Consider the following 6000-nt stretch of genomic DNA (forward strand, 5'->3'; position numbering starts at 1 on the left):
TCGAATTTTTCTCCCCCGGAAATTTTTCGAAATTGTAGCTCTAAAAACGCAATTTTAGATGATCTTCGGTAATTTCATGGAGAGAAGGATTTGGGTGCTCACCCCCCAAAGAATTTTAAGAAATTGAAGTCGAATAAACGAACTTTTAGTCGATCTGTAATGGTATTTTATAGGGAGTGAGAGTCGAGGTGCACCCCCGAAAAAGTTTTAAAATTAAAGTTTTGAAAACACAATTTTAGGTCATGTTTGGCAACGTTAGGGTGATGGGGTTAGTGACCAATTAAGATACTGAGGGTTCCCCCCCCCCCTTCCGTAATCAAACCTTATAAACACACAAATTTATGAAGGGAAACTCCAGGGCTCAAGGTTATAGCGGTGCTCATCAACTAGCTCAAAATATTTATTGAGGAGTAGAGAAACCCACATCTTAAGCAAACAAAAGAAGAGCAACTAATATTAAGTTAAAAAATTCAAAAGAAACTTGAGCCCGATACCTAGCTTTATATTAAGATGAACCTCGCGAGTCAGAACATGTATAAAATTAAATTTATTTATATTTTTCTTTCATTATGTTATTTTTCCGGGATAACTTGGGAAAGCATGGAAAAGGGAAAACGATTACAACTACTAAGTTTTGCTAGCGCAAAAGCAGAATCAAGAGAAAAAATTGAAAATCTTTTAAAGAGCCTATTTTGCTAAAACCCATTACAAGTATTTTATTTGATAACAAATAAAAACTGGAAATGGGTAAAAATTTTGCGCTAAAAAAATTGGAAAAGGTGCAAATTTTTACGATTTTTAATTAATTTGTATGGTAATAAAAGGTCTACATCGATTAGGCCTAGCTGGTGGTGGATGGAGCCAGCGGGCAACCGGGCTAATCAGATAAATAATCATGATAGTTTCATAGGGGCCGCAAACATATTTCATTCCTAGATTTTTTAAATATCATCGTACAAATCACAGCTATTTGGAGGAAAATGTGTGGGCCGCCTAAGCATGTTTGAAATAGAAAATAAAAGTTAAAATGTAGTGAGCGAGATTTAAATTATTGAAATGAATAGTCACACCAGCAGTTCTAAGCAAGACTACGGAGTCGGAAGAAAAATGACCGACTCCGACTTCGGGAAAGAGCCTTCGACTCTGATTCCAAGAACTGGCATGGTTGCAGATTTTAGGGAAAATGATCGACTCCGACTGTTGAATTTTTAAACCTTCGACTACTGACTCCGACTTCTTTACCTCAAAATCAGTCCGACTTCAACTCCTCTCAGTTGGTTCTAAGTGTTTGAAATCTACTAAACAAAAGTAATGTGTGTGTGTGTGTGTGTGTGTGTTTTGTGTAATCCAAAAAAAAAAAAACGAAACTTGATAATATGATCGGCACTATGCTGAACTCGGTACAAACGAAGGTGAAAAATCGCGAATCTCGTTTTTCAAATTCAATGGTTTGCCGTAGTACTCAAAAAGGGCTATTACTACTGTACACTCCCCATTATCCGCGGAATTAGTGGCCCAAGTACCGCGGATAACGAAAGTCGCGGATAATGCGAAAAAGGTTTAAAACCAGAGGTAAAGAACACAGAAATTATCTTTTGCTTGCGAATGATTGTATTGTAAATAAAACGTGAAACGTTTAAAAGAGATGCGGCAACATTAAAAAATATTTGTATTTCAAGCTCTACAGAACTAAAATAAACTAAAATTTAAATCATGAGTAGGAACTTTCTGTCAACCTAAAACATTCAACAGCCCAGAAGTGAAAACAGTGACCACAACAAAAAAGACCACCCCTGTCAGAGAATTCCCAGCACTCACGGAGCAATTTAAGACGATTTCAATAGGAAATGGCATTGCTTCGCTCCTATTTTTGGACGTAAAAGCATAATTCCGAAAAAAAAAAAAAAGTCTTCGTGTCTTAATTTACCTTCTTTGATACTAGTGTCTCACCCATATTTTACGAGAATTATTTTGAATTCGAATAAAATGGAAGAACAAAACTTGATCATGAGTGATGTCAAACGATAATTATCATGAAACTAAACCAAATTTGAATACAACTTAAAATAATTTTATTTGAAGAAAATGGTAATCTATGAGAGTCATTAAATTCGTAAACTGCTACAAAAAATCTTTTCCTGATTTGGAAGAGAAATTACTGTTATTCATTTACTTTAAAGTTTATCTTCAAAAAATTGTAGAAGAGAGAAAGAATCATTATTAATATTAATAATATAATAAATTAATATTAATTCTAAGAAGTAAAAAACGAATTTTTCAATGAATAATGATTGAATTTAATAATATATAGAAACTATATTAGTTCAAAATAGTTATATATTTACATTTATAAAATGTATATACAACAACATAGAGGGAAAAATACAAATACTCAGAAACTGATTACCACATGGTAATACTTCATTTATACGTCTTTTATGAAAGAAATTAAATACCTCATGAAGCATTTTTAAAGCAATTACTGTTATTACAAGCAGATATTTCCCAAGTACTGTTACTCGTGTATAATGGAAAGATTTTGTAACTACTATGTTGATTCAAAATGCAAATAGCTGTGTACATAAATGACTACAATAAATACATATATTAAAATATTATTTTTGCAGAATATTAAAATAACTATAGAGGAATATGTACGGAATATCAGAAGCTGGTTGGTACATAACGCTCCTTTAATAACCCCCCAAAAAAATTATCCTATGAAATATTTTTAAAATCAAACCTTTACTTTAAACTGATATTTCCAAGAACTATTGGCTGTGACTTTTCAAATGGATACCACTGATGAACATTCAAAGTATGATCAACTATGTAATTACTGATGTTTATGATTCAATAAATGAAATAAGCTATAATAAATACATATACTGCAAAAAAATTGCATTTGTAGAATATATGCGCAACTAGATGGAAAAATATGCGTTATACGAAACTGACACAAGAGGTTGGCACATAACGTTTTATTAATAACCCCACAAAGGAATATTATTCAATTGAAACATTTTTTAAAACAACTACCTTTACTTTAAACAGATATTTCCAAGAACTATTGTTGTGACTTTTTAACTGGTTATCAGTGATAAAAATTCAAATTATAATCAGCTACGTAATTACTGATGATTATGGAACAAATAAATGAAAAAACTATAATGAATACATGTACTGAAATGTTTGCATTTGTAGAATATATGTACAACTCTAGATGATAAAAATATGTATTCTCCGAAAATGACACCACATAACGATTCGTTGAAGTTCATCATCCAATGATTTTTTGTTCGTTCGTTTGTTTTTTAACAGTTTAAGATGTTGCTAGAAATTAATCCATGAAATATTTAAATTTGTAAAACAGATAAAACAACTAAAAATGGAAAAATATTGATTCTTTGACATTTAAACCACTCATTGTTCCAATATTTAACTGCTGTATTAAGAGATTTATTATCCTATGAAACATTTTTGAGAACTCATACTATATTTCAAAGAGATATTCAAACAGCACACTCCGAATTGAAATGAAAAGATGCACAAGTCATCAAATATATGCATATTTTTTATTAATCTCCAATTAATTTACATTCTTAAATAATTTCATTCAATAAACATCATTGATTATGAAATAACAAAAAAGTGCATAACATTTCGAATTCAAAGGTAATTTTTAAAAAACCACTCTGAAATCCATAACTATTCAGGGGCGGACAGGATTCCCTAAGATAGAACCAACCTTGACTCCCAAAGGTTTCAAAAAAAAAAAAAAAAAAGAAAAAAGAAAAAAAAAAAAAAAACCCTCGAAAGTCCGCAGGTTTAAGGGGGGGGGGACACCCCTAAAGCGCAAAGGTTTTAGTCCGTAAAAAAATTAAGTAAAATAAAATAAATAAACCGAAGGTACACAGGTTCAAGGGATGAAAGAAAAACTGAGCTTAGGTTTGAGGAAGCAAGGAAAAAAAAAAAAGAGGCTCAGGATTGAAGGGGTGCAAAAAAATAAAAAAAAAAAGAATGAATGAAAAAAAAAAAAAAACGAAGTCACAAATTTGAGGGTGCAAAAAAGAAAATAATAATAACCAAGGTACACTGAGGGCGCATCGGCCGGCGGGCCCGTCCGCCCCTATCACTGTCAACCCCTTTTTTTCCAATTATACCAAAACCTATGTTGCAGCTGCTCTTAATTTTCGTCATTAGTTATTTTATTTTTGCTTCTGTGTTTTAAATTCATTATAAACTACCCCCCCCCCCCCTCACCGAACGAAAAAGGGAAAACAATATAGGAAGGAATACTAAGAATTAAAGAATTTATTTCAAAACACTAGGACAGTTTTTGAAAAATAATTTAAATGAAGTATAAAAAATTCTAATGTTTCTTGGAAATGTCATGCCCAGGGCACGGGCAAGGGGAGCCCGTGCGATAAACAGTGCGAGCAGAAAAATTAAAATTGAAGATGCAAACCAGTATTGAGCTATGGAAATACGCGAGTCAGTGCTTCCAGGATGACGTCAGACACGGCCGTTTCCCCCCTCCTTTAGCCACTAAGCGGCGAAACTGAAAGATCAAAGACACGGTCCCACCCTCCTCTTCCTTCACCCTGAAACACATGTGTTTTACAGGGTCTTTAGAAGGAGACTAGGGTTGGACCATCTCCCGAAACAGGTTGTGGGGGGATGAAATTGGTGACGTAGCTCCGGAAGCACTCGCGGAGCACTTTAAGACGGTTTCAATAGGAAATGGCATTGCTTCGCTCCTATTTTTGGACATAAAAGCATAATTTGGAAAAAAAAAAAAAAATCAAGTCTTCGTGTCTTAATTTACCTTCTTTGATACTACTAGTTTCTCACCCATATTTTACGAGAATTGTTTTGAATTCGAATAAAATGGAAGAACAAAACTTGATCATGAGTGATTTCAAACGATAATTATTATGAAACTAAACCAAGTTTGACTACAACTTAAACTAATTTTATTAGAAGAAAATGGTAATCTATTTGAGTCATTAAATTCGTAAACTGTTACAAATTTTTTTTCCTGATTTGGAAGAGAAAGTACTGTTATTCATTTATTTAAAGTTTATCTTCAAAAAATTGTGGAAGAGAGAAAGAATCAGTATTAATATTAATAATATAATAAATTAATATTAATTCTAAGAAGTAAAAAACGAATTTTTCAATGAATAATGATTGAATTTAATAATATATAGCAACTATATTAGTTCAAAATAGTTATATATTTACATTTATAAAATATATACAACAGCATAGAGGGAAAAATACAAATACTCAGAAACTGATTACCACATGGTAATACTTCATTTATACGTCTTTTATGAAAGTAATTAAATATCTCATGAAGCATTTTTAAAGCAATTACTGTTATTACAAGCAGATATTTCCCAAGTACTGTTACTCGTGTATAATGGAAAGATTTTGTAACTACTATGTTGATTCAAAATGCAAATAGCTGTGTACATAAATGACTACAATAAATACATATATTAAAATATTATTTTTGCAGAATATTAAAATAACTATAGAGGAGTAAGTACGGAATATCAGAAGCTGGTTGGTACATAACGTTTCTTTAATAAACCCTCAAAAAAATTATCCTATGAAATATTTTTAAGATCAAACCTTTACTTTAAACTGATATTTCCAAGAACTATTGGCCATGACTTTTCAAATGGATACCACTGGTGAACATTCAAAGTATGATCAACTATGTAATTCCTGATGTTTATGATTCAAATAAATGAAATAAGCTATAATAAATACATATACTGAAATAATTGCATTTTTAGAATATATGCGCAACTCTAGATGGAAAATATGCGTTATACGAAATTGAACATCAAAGAGATGCACCGCCAACCCTTTCATGTTTTCGACTTGATGCTCAATTGAAGAAATTTCGAACCTATGTTAAGCAATTTTTGTTAAATATTTTGCTTCTTGTGTACAGGTAAGTATGTTTCATAAGAAGATTTTAAA

This window comes from Uloborus diversus, chromosome 2 (assembly GCF_026930045.1).
Source record: "Uloborus diversus isolate 005 chromosome 2, Udiv.v.3.1, whole genome shotgun sequence".
Classification (NCBI taxonomy): Eukaryota; Metazoa; Arthropoda; class Arachnida; order Araneae; family Uloboridae; genus Uloborus; species Uloborus diversus.